Below are 19039 nucleotides of genomic sequence, written 5' to 3' on the forward strand. Positions count from 1 at the left end.
TTCTGTTAGATTTTTTAAAAGACATGTGGTTCTTATTCTACCATTTGCCAGCTCTAAAGGAAAAGATGTTGAGAGACAAATGCATATACAATAACTATATGTATATGGAACTATATAAATATAAGATGTGTAATAAATACATATCACAGCACACATTCTATATGAGGTTAGTATTAAGTGATACACTGAATATGCACGTGTGTGTGTACACGCACACAGGAGCCTGTTCGAGCCTCCTTTACAAGGAGCCTGTGGGACTCTCTGTGAGGGTCGCTGTAGCGCTTCCTCCCTTACTACCGTGGTCTGTCTTCTCGGGCCTGATCGCATCATCCTGTCCCCTCAGTGACCCAGCTGAAGCACCAGCCAGGCCTGTGCCAGGTCCAGGGCTCCACGTCCCACTCTCCCTCTTCACCCCGACTGCCCAGAGAGGCAGGTGCGCCCCTGGCTGAGCGGGCAGGCGCCCGCTGGGCTCGTGTCCCGCTGGGCCACAGCCCTGGGTCCGGCCGCCCCGGCTCCCCCACACCCGATGCCACGGCAGGCCCGTCAGCGCCTTGGGTCAGGACAGACTCCTGTCCTTCCTGCGTCCCTCAGACAGCACTGCTGCGGAGGCTCCCGGGGTCCTGGGGAGGCGGTGGCTGAGCGGCCCTGCGGCTGACGGGGACCCCGAGGAAGGGTGGCACTTGGCCTGGGGTTCAGCCAGGCGCTTGGGTGGGCCTTGCAGTCCCCGAGCCCGGGCTTTCTCCCGTGGGTGCAGAGCGGAGGGGTGTGGGTGGCTGGGCCTGTAGTTCGGGGCCTGCGGGGAGGCCTGGAGGTGAGCAGGGCCCTGTGGACACGTGGCGTCTTGAGTTCCCGGCCCGATGGTCACCAGCATGGTGGACGTCACGGTGCTTTCTCCTGTCACCAACGCAGCCTGGTTGTCTGCCAGCGCTCACGCACCTCCAGCGAGGCCCCAAGGCTGCAGGAGGGCCCCGTGGCCGGGCCGGCCCCTGGCCCCCACCGCTGACTTCCCCACCCACCCCCCCAGCTCTCCCGTGGCCTCTTCCCTCCAGCAGGGCGGCCCTTCCCGAGACCCAGCCTTCCTCTGGGCTCGCCTCTCCCCACTGCTCACCCCTCCCCGGGCGACACTTGCCCCCTGGGGCCCCCTGTCCCGGTGACGACGCTCTCTCGTCATGGTGCTGTCCATCCCTGGGCCCAGGCGGCTCCTCTGAGCCGCCCTCCCACCCTGCTGCTCTGGGTCCGACGCCGCACCTTCTCTTAATTTGCCAAGTGAGTGGTCAGAGCAAATGTGGGGTCGTTTTCCTTTGGGATGAAAGAGGAGAAACGATGGTTCCTGGGAAGCTAGACAGACGTTGGAAGTCTGCAGAGAGGTCTCTCTGTTTCCTGTTCATTTCTGGAATGCAGTTTTACCCAAGGAGGGAAGGAGAGGGTGGGCCACAGTTGAACCTTCAGGTGGAGAGGGGGGTCTGGGGACGGCTGAGAGCAGCCCAGTCAGCCTCCCGCTGTGAGCGGCCCCTCGCCCCCAGGCTCCCAGGGCTCCCCCGGCCCCCAGCATCCCAGGCTGCCCCCCTGTCCCGTCCTGACTGCCCTGGCCTTCTCCCAGCCCTCGCCACCCCGACATGCCGTGTCTGCCTGTCCGTCTCCTTCCAAGGCCCAGGGCGCTGCTCACCCCGGGCGCCTTCCCTTTGCTGGACGGCCTGGCTGGGCTGGCAGCTGCTCGGATCTGCGCTCCAGGGCCCCCTGTGCGCCCCGGGCGCGGGCCGGGGCCTCAGGAGCCAGGTGTTGCTCGGCTTCCCCTGCGGCTGCCTCTGTACCTCACTGCCTCCTCCCTGCCTTTCTTGAAGCTCAAGGAGAGTTTGGACACCGGGCAGTTTGATTTCTGCCCAGGTTCAGTGTCTGGAGGGAGGTGGAGGTCCTGGAGAGGGGCAGCGTTGGGCAGGCGTGTGGGGACGGCATCCATGCTGGGACTCAGCGGTGCTGGGGACAGGGTGGACACCAGGGCCTCCGTCTCGGGGCCCAGAATTGCCGGCCTGCCCGTGGGCCGTATCTGTGAGGTGTGCCTTCACTGAGGGCAGCTCTGTGCCCGAGGGTGCTGGGTGGTCTCGTTGCCCCGGCCTCTGTGCCGAGGGCCGGCGTCACCAGCTGGATGTGCTGCCTGCCCTGCCCCTCCCTGGGGAGCAGGGTTCTCGGGTCCCTGCCTGCTCACCTCTGGGCCGAGGGCGGGTTTGCCTCCTCTGGGTCACACGGGATGCCTGGGGTTGCTGAGGGCAGGACCCCTGGGGCCTGCCTTCCTTGCTGGAGGTGACAGGGATGCGTAGGCCCTGCCAGTGACTGGGAGGGCCTTGGGGCTGGGTGCAGCCAGCTGGACATTGTGCTGTGTTTGGGGCAGACGGTGCTTCTAGAACCGACAGCACGTGAACTTGTGCAGTGGGGAGGCCCCCCGGACGCCTGGACACACGGCGGAGGCAGTGGGCGCTATTGGGCGGGTTTGTCTGGTGACGTTTTCCTGGGCTGGCGCTGATGGCGTTTTCAGAGGCGACTCAGGTCAGTGACAAGGTCAGGGATGGAGCCAGAAAGGGTGTTGTTTGGAGGCACCGCCGGCCCCGAAACTGCTGTCAGCGCGGCCGGGAGGAGGTGCGGGCTGTCCTGGGGCCCCGCCGTGTCCTCACTGCGCGTCTCGGTGTCCGGGCCCAGTGCCTGGGTGGCGGGGCCAGCGGGAGGCGGCCTCTGTCCAGAGTGGGCCGACTCGGAGTCAGCTCCCCTTTCAGTAAAGAGCCAGTCCTCTGAAAAGCCACATGCGTGCCGTGCATGCAGGCGTTTTCTCTCTGCAGTTCTGCAGCCCCCTCGATTGCCAGGAGTGTTTTTGCCTGGGGCTTGCTCGTGACTGTGACCCGTGGTCGTCGCAGCGTTTCTTTGCCCTCTGCTGGGTCTTCACTCTTCACTGTGTAGCTGATGAAGTTGTGTGCATGTAACTTGTGTACATCGTGGAATGATTCCCGGGATTGGGTTCATTAACAGGAGCATCCCCTCATGCGTTACCTCCTCACCGAGTCACCTTCCCGTGTGGGGACGCCGCTCACAGTTAACCTCAGCACACTGCCGATGCGCAGCGCGGTGTGCTGACGGAGGTCGCCGCCCGGCACATCGGACCCACGCTCCTCCGACTCAGGGCTGGAGGTGTTGCCACTGTGCCCCCCTCCATGGCGCCACCCAGCCCCTTCCCGCTGCTGATGTTGATTCTTCGCTGTTCTGGGTCTTCGTTGCCTTGCACAGGCTTTCTCTAGGCAGGCAGGGCTGTGCGCTGTGCGGGCTTCTCCTGGCAGCAGTTCTTTTGCTGCGGTTTCCAGGCTCTGGAGCACAGTCGCAGTAGCTGTGGCACATGGGCTTAGCTGCTCTGTGGCATGTGGGATCTTTCTGGAGCAGGGACTGAACCTGTGTCCCCTGCCCTGGCAGGTGGACTCTTACGACCACACCATCAGGGAAGTCCTTCCCTGCTTTTCCTTAACTAACCATCACTCAGGTCTGGCCACTCAGGCTGTATCTGGGGACACATGGAGCTGAGAAGCATCAGGGTCTGAGGCAAGCGAAGTCATCAGGAGGACCCTGGACTGGACCTGTCCGCTCTCTGTCGGGCCCGTGACTGACGGGCGTTAGTGGCCTCTGGCTGGCCACGGGGCGCAGTGGCCGGGAAGTCACAGGTCTGGGCCTGGCCGGGGAGGCCTGCGTCACTTAGTGCAACAGCCACACACGTTAGGGCCAGCATCTCCTGACTGTCTCAGTGACAAGGGCCCTGTCTAGAAGGCTCGCCGACGGGGCCATGAGCAGACGTGCCTTGTCTGGGGGCAGAAGGAGCATTCAGAGCTCGGGAGCCAGTGCAGCAGGCAGCTGGTCCCCTGTTGCTGACGAGAAGCGCAGAGCCACCCAGTTCTGTCACGTTCACGGTCTCTGATGTGAAGTGGTTCCCTCTGAAGCTGTAGGAGCTTCACTCAGGTGTCCTGGCATTTTGGGGACTTAAATTTATCCTGGTTGGCACACAGGGAACTGCTTCTTGTAAGGGCTTATTGTGGGGTCATTTGGAGGGGAGTTTCCTTTCCTTCCCTCATCACCGTCAGCGTTCTCCACCACCCCCACCACTGTCTCATCACCCTCCTCCCCATCGCCACCGTCCACGTCACATCATTGTCGCGACCACCACCGTCATCCATCCTTCGCTCTCCTCCATGCCTGTCACCCGCTGGTGGAGCTCCTGTGAACCCGTCCCGGGCACCAGCTTTGTCCTCTGAGGCTCGCTCGCCGGGAACCCCCCACCCGTTCCTCTGTGGCTTGCCGATCTTGGCACTTGCCTGCCTGCAGTCCCAGCGTGCTCCCTGTGGCCCGGCCGCCCCTGCTGGCATTTTCAGGGCTGTGTCTTGCCCCTGCTGTCTGCATTCTCTGTGTCACTTGTTATAGGGGCTCCAATTACCGTGGTGTCTTCTGGGGTCAGTTTTTCTATTTATCTTGATCTTATTTTTTTCTTATTTCAACTTTTCCTTAAATGGCCGCTGAATTGCCTGTTCATGTTTAAAGATAAAGGGAAGGTGAATTCCAACAGGATTCAGGATGTCAATATAAAAGGCAAAGCCATAGGAATCTGCAGTGACAGTCACCCATTTGTTGGGCCCAGGGTCCCCAGAAGCTGCAGAAGACACCTCTGACAGTTTAAAATTGAGGACTTTTGATCGGATAAAGATACCAATAACAAAGTCCAGGAGTCAGAGGTTTGGGAAAACGTGTGTAACATTTAACGGCTAAAGAAGAATGTTTCTGTTCTCCAGAGGCCTCTTAGAAACTGGAAAGGCAAGTTCAGGAACGGAACCCGTGGCTTCTCTGGTGGCTCACTGGCAAAGAATCCGCTCACCAATGCAGGAGACACGAGTTCGATTCCTGATGTGGGAAGATCCCACAGGCTGTGGAGCAGCCAAGCCCGTGCACCACAACTCCTGAGCCCAGGAGCTGCAACTACTGAAGCCCGGGCGTGGCCGAGAGCCCGTGCTCTGCAACAAGAGAGCAGCCCCCGTTCTCTGCAGCTGGAGAAACACCTGAGCAGCAGCGGAGACCCAGCGCAGCCAAAAATAAATCAATAAAATTAATAAATACATATATAATTAAAAAAAATAAAACTGAACACAGAGTGGGCAGCACAAAGAACACATCACAATGAAGAGGACAGCCCGTCAGCACCGCGAGGAGACGCAGACACGGGTGGCGGGGACTCTGCTTTTCAGCTAGAGCGGCGGGAGAGAGAGACATGACGTCTGCTGCAGGCGGGACTGTGGGGCAGCGGTGGCCTCGGGTGGGACTGCAGCAGCTGTGCGCGGTGGCTTGGCTCTGAAAGACGTCCCGCGGCTGCGTCCTGAGATGGGAGACACGTGGTCCCCGACTCAGCATCCTCTCCCAGGGAGCCCGGGCACCCGCAGGTGAGGATGTTTGTACTGAGCCGCCCGGCAGTGACGCCCGCGGAAGGAAGCCTGCGCCCCTGAGTCGGGCGGTAATCGGCCGGATTTTGGTACACACACGATGGACGGGGCGCCCCAAGAAGTACTGTTGGGTGACAGGCGAGACGCTGAGAAGTCTGCTGATGAACTCTCTCTAAGGCAGAGCGAGAACACGTGGGGTTTGTGTGTGTGGGCGTGTGTGTGCGTCTCTGTGTGTAAATCTGTGTGTGAGAACGGAGAAGAGTACGGACTGTCCCCGCGCAGAAATGACCTGTGGCTGAGGGCGGCGGGAGGAGAAAGAAAGACAAGAAGCAGTGCGGACACCCTTCGTCAGGGACACGGAACGCACGCGTTTAGGGGTGAACACGACGGGGGAGACGCAGCACAGCTCCTGGCAGGCAGGGCGGGCCCCGAGCTTGCAGAGTGGTGGCGGGGTGAGAGGGGAGCTGGCTGGGGAGTTTGCGCGCCCGTCTGCCGGCGGGGGCCGTGGCCCAGAAGACAGAAGTCCTTGCATATCTCCGCTGCATCGACGTGCTGTGTAAACCGAAGGGCAAGGATGAAGGATGGCTTCCTGGGGGCCGAGGGCCCCCGGGGGAGGGGGGTGGACCCTGGAGTTCCTGCTCGCTCCCCGCATCTGGGATCTGTCCTCAGGCCTGTAGTAGAACTTTGTGGACATCGAACTGCTAGTACCGCCCCGCCCCCAGGGATTCTTCAGGGTCCTGGGTTTGCACAGGTTTTCTCCCTTGACCCCCACTTAGTGAGACCAGGCGGGGAACCACACGGGGGGGTGCTCAGCACCCCATTCTGATGCGGAATGTCCTAGGCCTCCAGCCATGGGAGTGTCTGACCTCGGCCTGCCTGCCCCCCACCCTATCTGACTTCTCCATTCACAAGTCAGATCTCTAGCCCCCTGCCTGCCTGCTGGAACCTTTTCCTCTAAAATTATTTTATTCAGCAGCTCAGGAAACAAGTGTTGTTTTATCTAGGCTCTTTATCCATTTGGACCCTTAATCTAAAGTTTATTTGTGTGGCTAATTATCAATCAACAGACACGGCCGTGTGGAGCAGGGATCCAGGGCGCTGGGAGGCTGCTTGCTTCGGGGGGGAGGGCGGATGCTGTCATGCTGCTGACGGCGTGTGCACACGCGCGTGCGAGGATGGCACAGTGCCCGTCCCCCTGCTCCTCTCGGGCTGGACCTTCTGGCCTCTGCAGAGCAGGCGGAGGGAGTCAGGCCTGATGGAATCCTAGCCCTCTGCTCAGCACAGAGCCTGATTTCACACAGTTAGGGAAATTCCCGTTTGAACACAGAAATGAAATCTTACTACTTTCAAGTATAGAGCCTATTGGGATTTTCCAGGTGTGCTAGTGGTAAAGAATCAGCCTGCCAATTCAGGAGGCATAAGAGAGGCAGGTTCGATTCCTGGGTTGGGAAGATCCCCTGCAGAAGGACTTGACAGCCCACTCCAGTATTCTTGCCTGGAGAATCCCATGGACAGAGGAGCCCGGCGGGCCATGGTCCATAGGGTTTCGAAGAGTCGGACACAACTAAAGCAATGTAGCACACAGAGCCTATTACGCAACCACAACATAAAACTGTCCCAGCAGATTACTGGGAAAACATCTTGTCTGACTGTGTGACTGTCCATCATCAAATGTCACTCTTACAAAACATAGTTGCTTAACCTTACGTATTTCATGAAGGGTGTCTGGTGAACAAAACGATGCTTATTTAAGAAGCTGGCTATGGATAAATAGGGCTCAGAAAAATCTTACAGTCAACAGCTTGTTTTTTGACTGAAACTTATTTAAACTTATATTAATCTTAATTCAAATTAAATTTACTATTTAATTGAAAAATGTTTGAATTAAAATTATTCCACTATACGTTTTACTGTCTGACAGCCTGGCTTGGGGCTTCCTGGGACTTGCCTCAGTTTGAATCCCTCCTGACCCTGCCGCCCGTATTTGTGTTACAGACTCAGACTCATGCATCTTGTGTGGTTTCTGTGAGCTTTTGCTGTTTCCAGACGAGGTAATTTGGTAAATATTTCCCGAGTACATGGTGGTTGTCAGAGCACAGCAGCAGGAGCCTGCTATATTGGAGAGTACAGTAGCCCAGAAAGCCAGTGTTCTGCTGGAACAGTGCAGATGGAACGGACCCACCAAGTAGGTGTTATTCTGAATCTTTCTTCCGTGCAACATGACCTCTGAGTGCTTGATTCCCTGTCTCTCTTTAGCAGCCCAAAGCATTCAGGTGGGTGAGTTTCTGCCCATTCACGGAGTTTTCATTTGGATCAGGAAACAGAACATTACCGCACACCCCTTGGTTCTTCCTTCCACACCCAAGGGTCACTCGTGTCGGCCTCTAAGAGCACAGGTTATTTGACCTGCTTTGGCATTTCACACTGTGGAGTCACGCACTGTGCGCTCCTGAGTGTCTGCTCTCCCCCAGCCGCAGAGCTCCTCTGTGCTGCTGCTCTTAGGTGCACTTTGTTTGGTCTTGTTGCTGGACTATGTTCTCTGGACAACTGTATTTTGATTCACAGTTTATTTACTCTGCTGCTGATGGACACGTGGCAGGTTTCCAGTTTTCACCAACCGCAGATGATGCTCCTGTGTCGCCTGTGCATGGCTCTGGGGAGCCCGCGTGAGCCTCTGCGGGTGTGTCTGCGTGGTATCACTCGTGCATGGCTCTGGGGAGCCCGCGTGAGCCTCTGCGGGTGTGTCTGCGTGGTATCACTCGTGCATGGCTCTGGGGAGCCCGCGTGAGCCTCTGCGGGTGTGTCTGTGTGGTATCACTCGTGCATGGCTCTGGGGAGCCCGCGTGAGCCTCTGCGGGTGTGTCTGCGTGGTATCACACGTGCGTGGCTCTGGGGAGCCCGCGTGAGCCTCTGCGGGTGTGTCTGCGTGGTATCACTCGTGCGTGGCTCTGGGGAGCCCGCGTGAGCCTCTGCGGGTGTGTCTGTGTGGTATCACTCGTGCATGGCTCTGGGGAGCCCGCGTGAGCCTCTGCGGGTGTGTCTGTGTGGTATCACTCGTGCATGGCTCTGGGGAGCCCGCGTGAGCCTCTGCGGGTGTGTCTGCGTGGTATCACTCGTGCATGGCTCTGGGGAGCCCGCGTGAGCCTCTGCGGGTGTGTCTGCGTGGTATCACTCGTGCATGGCTCTGGGGAGCCCGCGTGAGCCTCTGCGGGTGTGTCTGTGTGGTATCACTCGTGCATGGCTCTGGGGAGCCCGCGTGAGCCTCTGCGGGTGTGTCTGCGTGGTATCACTCGTGCATGGCTCTGGGGAGCCCGCGTGAGCCTCTGCGGGTGTGTCTGTGTGGTATCACTCGTGCATGGCTCTGGGGAGCCCGCGTGAGCCTCTGCGGGTGTGTCTGTGTGGTATCACTCGTGCATGGCTCTGGGGAGCCCGCGTGAGCCTCTGCGGGTGTGTCTGTGTGGTATCACTCGTGCATGGCTCTGGGGAGCCCGCGTGAGCCTCTGCGGGTGTGTCTGCGTGGTATCACTCGTGCATGGCTCTGGGGAGCCCGCGTGAGCCTCTGCGGGTGTGTCTGCGTGGTATCACTCGTGCATGGCTCTGGGGAGCCCGCGTGAGCCTCTGCGGGTGTGTCTGCGTGGTATCACTCGTGCATGGCTCTGGGGAGCCCGCGTGAGCCTCTGCGGGTGTGTCTGCGTGGTATCACTCGTGCGTGGCTCTGGGGAGCCCGCGTGAGCCTCTGCGGGTGTGTCTGCGTGGTATCACTCGTGCGTGGCTCTGGGGAGCCCGCGTGAGCCTCTGCGGGTGTGTCTGCGTGGTATCACTCGTGCGTGGCTCTGGGGAGCCCGCGTGAGCCTCTGCGGGTGTGTCTGTGTGGTATCACTCGTGCATGGCTCTGGGGAGCCCGCGTGAGCCTCTGCGGGTGTGTCTGCGTGGTATCACTCGTGCATGGCTCTGGGGAGCCCGCGTGAGCCTCTGCGGGTGTGTCTGCGTGGTATCACTCGTGCATGGCTCTGGGGAGCCCGCGTGAGCCTCTGCGGGTGTGTCTGCGTGGTATCACTCGTGCATGGCTCTGGGGAGCCCGCGTGAGCCTCTGCGGGTGTGTCTGCGTGGTATCACTCGTGCGTGGCTCTGGGGAGCCCGCGTGAGCCTCTGCGGGTGTGTCTGCGTGGTATCACTCGTGCGTGGCTCTGGGGAGCCCGCGTGAGCCTCTGCGGGTGTGTCTGCGTGGTATCACTCGTGCGTGGCTCTGGGGAGCCCGCGTGAGCCTCTGCGGGTGTGTCTGCGTGGTATCACACGTGCGTGGCTCTGGGGAGCCCGCGTGAGCCTCTGCGGGTGTGTCTGCGTGGTATCACCCGTGCATGGCTCTGGGGAGCCCGCGTGAGCCTCTGCGGGTGTGTCTGCGTGGTATCACCCGTGCACGGCTCTGGGGAGCCCGCGTGAGCCTCTGCGGGTGTGTCTGCGTGGTATCACCCGTGCACGGCTCTGGGGAGCCCGCGTGAGCCTCTGCGGGTGTGTCTGCGTGGTATCACTCGTGCGTGGCTCTGGGGAGCCCGCGTGAGCCTCTGCGGGTGTGTCTGCGTGGTATCACTCGTGCATGGCTCTGGGGAGCCCGCGTGAGCCTCTGCGGGTGTGTCTGCGTGGTATCACTCGTGCGTGGCTCTGGGGAGCCCGCGTGAGCCTCTGCGGGTGTGTCTGCGTGGTATCACTCGTGCGTGGCTCTGGGGAGCCCGCGTGAGCCTCTGCGGGTGTGTCTGCGTGGTATCACTCGTGCATGGCTCTGGGGAGCCCGCGTGAGCCTCACAGGCCGTTTTGAGCATCACTTTCCCATACTTGTTTTCTCCCACCCACTCTCAAGGCAGCATCTGAGAGGTCTGGTCATTCCACCCTTGCCAGTGCTGGGTTCTGCTCTGCTTTTATATTTTAACCATTTGTGGGATCCTGTTGTGGGTTTGATTTGCATTTCCTTAGTATTTCAGTTGCTGAGAACCTCTTCCTGTGATGACTGACCTTTTGGAGTCCTCTTTTGCAAAAATGCCTGTTCATAGTTTTTGCCCATTTTTTATTTGGGTTGCTTGCCTTTTCTTTATGATTAGTGAATTACTTATTTTGGATTCTGATCCTTTGTTGGATGTATTGGGCAGATTATCTTCTGCTCTCTGGGTTGCCTTTTTGCTCTTCTGCTGGATCTCTTGACAGACTGAAGTTCTTCATTTTGATGCAGTATAATATGTCATTTTCTTTCCTCCATGGTTAATGCCTTCCATTTTTAAATTATTAAATAGGTTTAAGAAATCTTTGTCTGCCCACAGATCTTTTTCTTAAGATGTTGTCTTCTAGGTGAGGCTTTCTAGTCTCACCTTTAACATGTAGGTCTGTGGTCCATCTCACGCTAATTTGCTTGTTGATGTGCTGTCCAGGCCATAGTTCATTTCTGTTTCCATAAAGATCCTAGTAAGTCAAGCACTGTTTATCGAAAAGACCTGCCTGTTTGCCTGTGGATTTGGAATGCAGCCTTTGCTGTAGACATATTGCATGTGTGTGATGGGCTCACTCTGGAATGTTCTGCTCCTTGTTTGATTTATCTGCTCTTTCACGGTGTCTGAATTACATAGGTTTGTAATATGTGTGTTAGTCGCTCAGTCTTGTTCAACTCTTTGCGACTCCATGGACTATGGCCCAGCAGACTGCTTTGCCCATAGACCTCGTCAGGCAAGGATATTGGGGGGGGTTGACACTGCCTTGTCCTGCACAGGGTATATTCCTCCATTTGTTAGATCTGTAATTTCATTTGTAATTTATGTTTCATGGACTTCCCTGTAGCTCAGATGGTAAAGAATCTGCCTGCAGTGCAGAAGACCTGGATTTGATCCCTGGGTTGGGAAGAACCTCTGGAGAAGGGAATGACAACCCACTCCAGTATTCTTGCCTAGAGAATCCCATGGACAGAGGACTCTGGCAGGCTACAGTCTGTGGGGTCACAAAGAGTTGGACACGACTGAGTGGCTAGCACTACCCCTATAGTGTTTCATAGTTTAATTGCAGAGTGCTTATATATATATTCTGGTAGATTTAGCCCTGGATATTTGCAATTTTAGATGTTATTGTAAACGGCATCTTTTTTAAAGGTGTTATCTTTTTATTTTCTGTGTGCTTATTGCTGGCAGTAGAAATGCAGTGACTTTTTGCATGTCAGCCTTGTACCCTGTCATCTTGTTAAGTTCATCCAGGAGTTTTGACGGTTGTTAGTAAATTGCTTTGGGTTTTCTGTGTATGTAGCGCATTGTCTGTGAGCAGTGCAGGGTCTTCCCTTTCCCCTCTTTGTGCCTTTCATTTCTTTTTCTTGCCTTGCTGCATTGGCAAGCATTGCCGGCGTGGTGTTGCATGGACGTGGTGTGAGGGTCGTCCTGGCGTCCCTCTTGATTCTGGGAGTGGCTCCCCGCTGTCCTCGGCTGGTGACCTGTCCCCTGCGTCCTGCTTTGGGGCGCTGCAGGCTGTGGCTCTTGGTTCTCTTTCTGGGCTCGCTGGCAGCGTGCGGTTTCTCCACCAGCCTGGCCGGCTGAGGCCATGGTGGGGAAGAGCACGGACCCAGCTGCGGCCATTGCTGTCCATGTGACGGGATGCAGAGGATTGCAGAGAGTGGCGGAGCATGTCCTCTTTGTGGCTGCTTAACAAGATTTTTAAAAGAATGTTCTCTTAAGGATTTTTAGTTTCTAAGACTTTTACCCTTTGGAAGGTTTATGGCTTATTTTGTGAAATTAGGTCAGCTGAAATTTCCAAGGGCCGCTGCAGGAGGGAAGAACTATAGGTGATTCTAGATTCAAAGGGTTTGGTGAAGAAAATGTGAGCATACACAGGCAGTGGTGATGCGTTTGGTTTCATCTGTTTTATATGCAGCAGAGATAAATAAAGAGAGGTCTTCATATAAATACATGCATAGTGTCAAAGACTGCTTATTTGTGGATGATCATTTCTGTCTTTGTAAAAGTGCTAGTGACTTAAAATTCCATATTCCTTGCTAGTGTTCAGCTTCACAAATGTGGGCTTTAATTTATATGATAAATCAGGAAAGAATGAAATTATAAATGCAGTTGCTTTTGTAATTATCACATGTTCAACATTTGTCTAATATTTACCAAAAATATATAATTCAGTTAGAGATATACAGATCTAAATTTCAAATGTTATTCTTGAGTAGTTTTCACAAACCTTAAACTCCTCTAGTTTTTGAGATCTTAATGCCAGGTGTTGTCTTTGTGTATGTTTTTATGTTTTTTTTTAGAAAAACAATAATCTACTGGTTAGTAACGTGCCATCAGACAGTTCCACCAGGCTGAGAGGAGCCGTCTCACACTTGCGTTTTATTTTGCACGGAGGTTGAACTCCTAGTTTATGTTTGTACTGTGACTCTCCCGTTGGGCTGTCCACCTGCAGCGACGCTGGTGCAGTGGGGCGGGGGCAGAGGGGAGAGTGTGGCTGCCCCCGTGGGCCACGTGATTGACAGGTCATCCTCCCAGACTGAGCAGAAAAGACGTGCTCTGCTTGTGGGGTTGGGGTGCTTTGCTTCCTTTGCTAGGAGTTGATTTAGTTTCCACCTGTAAACAGTTTGCTCTTAACTTGTCATTTACTCCTATGTCCTGGCATCTTCATGACAGCGAGCGGGGTCCTCGTGTGACCCAGGAACCCCGAGGGTTCCCAGGCGCCTCAGTCACCTGTTGCTTTTCCACGGCAGTGCCCCTGGAGGGGGTCCGCTCTGAGGCAGTGGGCGTCCTGCACATGCTTTTGCACGCCTGCAGTCTTTGGCCTGCAGTCACCGACTCAATGGACCCGAGTTTGAGCTCCGGGCGTTGGCGATGGACAGGGAGGCCGGGCGTGCTGCAGTCCACGGTGTTGCAGAGAGTCGGACACGACTGAGCGTCTGAACTGTAACAGCAATCTTCCACCTTAGACGTGGTCCTTAATTTTTTCCCTTCATCTCCAAAAGTCAGAGCACTGTGGCTTCTGCAGTTTGATTTTGACCTCAGCTCCTTTTGAGGTGATTTCTGATGTGGAATCAGGAAAGCTTTTCAAAAGTTCATTCAGTTCAGCCCATGTGTATGCGTGTGTGGGTGCATGCGTGTGTGGGTGCATGCGTGTGTGTGTGTGTATAAATATATACACCTCCATCGTTTCACGTAGGTGTGGCTATATAAACTGTCAGAGAAAGGAAAGAGCTTGGAAGGAATGGGCACGGTGATGGGAGTGATGGCTGTGGTGTAGCATTGGGGGACGCCCCTCTGGAGAGACACATTTGAGAGAAGTCGGGGGGCGAGACCCACAGGCATGGGGCAGCAGAGGGAATGGCCGGGGCGGTCACGGCTGTGTGGTGCCCAGCCCTGGGGCCGTCTGTCCATGTGTGTGCAAAGGCCCAAAGGCAGTGCAGAGGGGCCTGCCTTCTCCGTGGTCTTTGAACGGCGAGCCTTTCTTCATGAAGCTTCTTCAGTGAGCTCCCCTGAAAATGCTCCAGTGAGCACTGGTTCCCTCCAGCCCAGGGATTTTATACGGAGGCGCAGCTCAGAGAGGGCAGGAGACTGGTCCAGGGTCATACCGTTCGCTGTGGGTGCTGGGCCAGACAGAGTGCAGCCCCGGCTCCAGGCTGGTGGGTGCTATGCAGGGACAGACGAGCGCCTGCTGGCTCCGTGGCACCTCCTGTGAGTGCAGGAGGCAGACGCTAATCAGACGGGGGCACCTGCGGGGACGCGCCGGGGGGCTGGGGAGGCCCAGCAGTGCTGCCTCTTGGGGGACCTGCATCAGCCCTCCCGAGTGTGACACTCGGGTCCCGTTCTGACCCCTCACAGCACCTCAGTCGGCCTCTGAGGAGTGACCCCTCTCCCACTGGGTTCACTTTGGGGGGCTGCAGTCAAGGCGTCCAGCCCCGGCCTGGCCAGGAAATGTACCTCAGGGCTGAGCCAATGCGGCCCCTGGGAGTCAGGCCTCAGGCCGGGCTTCTGGGGGCTGTCCCTTACGTTCTGCCTCCAGATCTCCCCTCCTCGGTTCTCCAGATCCCTCCGGGAGGTCTTTGTTGCCCAGATCATTCGGCGGCCTTTTCTGTGGCCTGTGACCCTGAAGCCGTGGCGGGTACACCTTCCTCCTCACAGGCCTGTGTTCTGGAACCCGAGAGTTCTTGCCTTGCTCTGCACTCTGGAGAAAAGGGCTCACAGTCCAGGCACCGGCGTTGCGCATCACGGGTTCGAGAACTGGTTCCTCTGGCTCCTGGTTCACAGTTCCAGACTTGCTCCAGAGTCTGTCCACCAACCCGGCTCCCACTGCCTTTCCCAGGTGGCCGGGGGCCCTGGCGCAACTGCTCCAAGACGGGCAAAACCAGCGACGAGCAGGGGCTGACGTCCCTGGGCTGGCAGGGGCTGCTGATGCCCACAGAGGCCCCCTGGCCCGGGGAGGTGCCCTCTGGAGAAGGAGGCCGTGCTTCCCTTCACGCCATCGCCCTGGCCTGTCCCGGGCCCGGCCCCGAGCCTCAGTACTGCTTCAGAGCCCTTCTGCTCCCCCCGAGATAGAGGGCCTGGTGTTGTGCAGAGTGCACTGTTTGTACGGGAACTGGCTTCTGAACACACCAGATCAAAGGACATGTCTCGTGCAGGAGTAGGGGTCCACGAGCCCACCCTGCCACGATTGGGCAGCCACCGTTGGGCACTCCAGTGCGCGCAGCAGCGTTTGCAGGGAAGCCAGCCAGGCAGGGTGCCTGCCGACAGTCACTGGGTCTGGGGGCCGCAGACTCCTCATCCTGCTGTTTACCTCGTGTAGGTTTGAATATTCCATTAGACCAAAGCTTGCTTTCTTTAAGCAAGAGAAGTTCACGATAAAACCCTGTAAAATCTTAAATTTAAAACATCAATATGAACATGTGTGTGGGTTTTTTCTTTTTTTTTTTTTAAAGTTTGATATGTGCAGAAAACAAACAGTTAAAACCAACCAGGATGTGGGGGAAACCAAAGTGAAATACACACACTGGCAGATGAACCGAGTTCCAGCACAGGTGTGTGAGCCACTGCACTGAGGGGTGCAGAAGGGCTGCCCGGGGCCACCGTGGGGCCTGGGGACTGTGTCCTGACCACACACTGCGAGGCTGGAGGCAAGAACTGGCCGTGAATTCTGAGTCTCGTCGCGTGCGTGCTGTGGGTGTGTGGGCCAGCTGTTCTGAAAGCACTTTATGCTAGAGTTGCATCCTGGAGGTGAACAAGTAAGCAGATGGATTGTAACCAGTAAGAACCAGGTTCTCATTGTTGCAGAAATAACTGAAAGTCGGGAAGGGAGGAGCCTGTGATGCTGGGTTGCATCTGAGGTGTCAGTGTGAACCCATGAGTTAACCAGTATGCACAGAATATGGCTGTGTGCGTTTGCACCCCACGTCCTGTGTGCAGCCCGGGTCGCGCAGCAGCAGCACCCGGCAGTAACCTGCACCTTCGGCACCCAGCTCTTGCTGCCCACATGCAGTCCTCCAGAAAAGGGAGCCAGGGCTCCCGGGAAATGTGGTTGATTCCCAGGCTGTGACAGGGGCATCTCATGGAACTGGAAAGTAAAGAAATGCTGAAAAAAGATAAAAGATGCGGATGGGGGCTTGTCAGAAAAACATAGGAGCTTCCAGTGGCCAGAGCTTGAACGACAAAATAAATAACGATGGTTTTGATGATCACGCACAGAATAAAATAAAAATCCATAATTTCATAGTGATGCAAATAGATTAAACAGGAAGATGGGCAAGTGACAGGCCCTCCTCGCAGTGGAATTCTGATTAATTGATACGTGCAGAAGAAGGGAGGGGAGTTAAGCATCACTCTTGGGCAGATAACCAAGACGGGGAGTTGCCAGTGGGGTGCGGTGGACGCCATAGCCACGAAGAAGCCCAGGGTACCGATTCTGGGCTTTCTCTCCTTGGGTGAGCTTTGATAGTTGGGGTCTTTTAGGGCATTTATTTACTTCATCCAAGTTGTCAGATTTGTTCACATAAAGTTGTTCATCATCGCCCCTTATCATCCCTCTAGTATCTGTGTGGTCTGCGGTTAACCCACTCTCATTCTGGATTTTGTTGATCTGCTTCTTCTTTCTCTGATTTTTCCCTGATCTGTTTAGCTAGGCTCAGATGGTAAAGAATCTACCTATAATGCAGGAGACCTGAGTTTGATTCTTGGGTCAGGGAGATCCTGTGGAGAAGGGAATGGCTACCCACTCTAGTATTCTCGCCTGGAAAATACCATGGATAGATGACCCTGCTGGGCTACAGTCCATGGGGTCACTAAGAGTCGGACACGACTGAGCAGTTTTACTATCACAAAGAATCAGCATTTAATTTCATTGCTTTTTATCCTTTGTTGATTTCTTCTTTTTGCTATTGTCTTTTTTCGGGTCTGATTTATCCTTTTTCTAGTTTCTTACGGTGAAACCTGAAGTCATTGACTTGAGACCTTCATCTCTGAGACAGGTTTTCTGTGTGATGAATGCCCCTTTCGGCACTACGTATTTTGATATGTTGTGTTTCGTTTTTGTTCATTTCAGAATACTTCATAATTTCTGTTTTACTTTCTTCTTTGACCCATGAAGTGTATTCTTTAGTTTTGGTTTTAGATATCTGGTTTATTATATCTGTTATATAGGTATTTGGTTTTCCAGATATCTCTCTGTTACTTATTTCTGCTTTAATTTCATTTTAGTCAGAGGACAGTCTTTCTGTATTCTGACTTGAGTGCCTTTAAACCTATTGAGACTCGCTGGGTGGCCCCAAAGCTGGTCTGTCTCGGTCAACAGTGTGCCTTTAAAGAGAACACGGGGCATCTGTATTCTGCTGTTGGCAGTGCTCTGTGAATGTCATTTTGCTCGGGTTGATGGCGGTGTTGCTCACATCTTGTGTGCCTTTCCTGGTTTTCTGTCGATGTTCTGACCACTGCCATGAGCGGGGCGTCTCAGTTTACAGCTACGGTTTGTCCACTTCTCCTTGGACACACTTGCTCCCTTTTCTGTCTTTCACGTCACGTATGGAGCTCTGGTATCAGGGGCATACGTGCTTAGGAATGTTATGTCCTTTTGGTGAGTTGACCCCTTGATCGTTATGAAACGACCTTCTTGTCCCTGGTAATATTCTTTCTTAACATTTACTTTGTCTGAGTAAATGTTAGCTGTTACAGTTTTCTTTTGAGGAGTATCTTCATGCTATATCTTTTTCCATCTTTTACTTTTAACCTATTTGTGTCTTTATAAATAAAACCTGCTCCTTGTAGGCAGATATAGCTGGGGCCACGCATCTTGGGGAAGATTTGTTTTACAATGAAATGCCTGCCTGCTTCTCCCCAGACCATTTTCAGTCCTCCCCCACACAAATCCTCTTTGTACGCTGGAAGGAGGGTCTGGCTGTATTGGTGTTTAGACCGTTGGGTCATTGATACCATTTGGTTGACAGTGACCATCTTGCTTTATGTTTTCTGCCTGTCACTTTTCTGTTCTATCTCTTTTTCTGCCTTCATTTGGGTTGGGCATTTTTACGATTGTATTATATTTTCCTTATTGACTTGTTAGTTACTTGTTGACTAGTTGGTTAGTCATTTTTAAGTGGAGGTTTAGGATTTACGTTCTACGTTTCAGCCTGCCATGGTCTTACCTTCAAGGGTAAACCACTCCATGTCCCGTGTAACGACATACAGCAATACACCGCTCTTCCTCCCCTCCTGGTCTTGTGTTGTTTTTGACACGTTTTCTTAGTCCGTATGATATAAACTTCTTAACACACTGCTATTTTTGCATTAAACTGTTCTCTTTAAAAGAGACCCAGCATCCGAGAAGAAGCGTTCATACTTATGTGTGCAGTTCTCGTTTCTGAGACTCCTCTCTCTGCTCTGTGGGTCTGTGTTTCCATCCGACATTGTTTTCCTTTTGCCTTTGAGATTTCTTTTAGTGCAGGTCTGCTGGTGATGGATAGTTTCAACTTTTGAATATGTGAAAAATCTCTATTTCACCTTTGCTTTTGAAAGATTGTTTTCGTGGGGTGCAGCATCCAAGGCAGGAAGTGTGTGTGTGTGTGTGTGAGTGTGTGTGTGCATGCACATGTGTGTGAGTGTGTGTATGTGTGTGCCTGCACGTGTGCATGAGTGTCCCACAGAAAGTTGTTGCTCCATTGTCTTCTGGCTTGCATTCTTTCCACTGAGAAATCTGCTGTTCCTCTAATTTTTTTTTCTGTCTGTGATGTAACTTTTCCTTCCCAGCTGCTTTTAGGACGTTATCTTAAAACTGGTTTTAAGTAATTAGGTTATGCTCTGGCCTGGTGTAGTCTTCATAGCATGGTTGTGCTTGGAGTTGACTGAACTTCTTGGATCGATGGGTTTATGAAAGTCTTCTGACTCTTTGTGACTTTATGGGCTGTAGCTCACCAGGCCCTGTATCCGTGGGATTTTGCAGCAAGAATACTGGAGTGGGTAGCCATCCCTTCTCCAGGGGATCTTTCTGACCCAGGGATCGAACCTGGGTCTCCTTCATTGCAGGCGGATTCTATACTGTTTGAGCCACCAGGGAAGCCCTGTGGGTTTATAGTTTTCGTCAGATTGGGGAAC

At 54.6% G+C, this 19039-nt stretch overlaps 1 protein-coding gene across 2 annotated transcripts in view; it reads left to right on the forward strand.

Annotated features, from left to right (window-relative positions):
* Positions 1-19039, forward strand: part of HDAC4 (histone deacetylase 4) — a 288194-nt gene that overhangs the window by 27399 nt on the left and 241756 nt on the right. Inside the window, exon 1 of one of the 2 annotated variants that reach the window (XM_088835054.1) lies at positions 15411-15684. The exons of the other annotated variant lie outside the window; for it this stretch is intronic. The gene's annotated coding sequence lies outside the window, so the exon portion shown is untranslated. Of the gene's footprint in view, positions 1-15410; positions 15685-19039 lie in introns of those variants that run through there. 2 annotated transcript variants of the gene reach the window in all.

The sequence above is a fragment of the Moschus berezovskii genome, chromosome 4, assembly GCF_049115385.1.
Source record: "Moschus berezovskii isolate FMDL1 chromosome 4, NW_MosBer_1.0, whole genome shotgun sequence".
NCBI classification, from domain to species: domain Eukaryota; kingdom Metazoa; phylum Chordata; class Mammalia; order Artiodactyla; family Moschidae; genus Moschus; species Moschus berezovskii.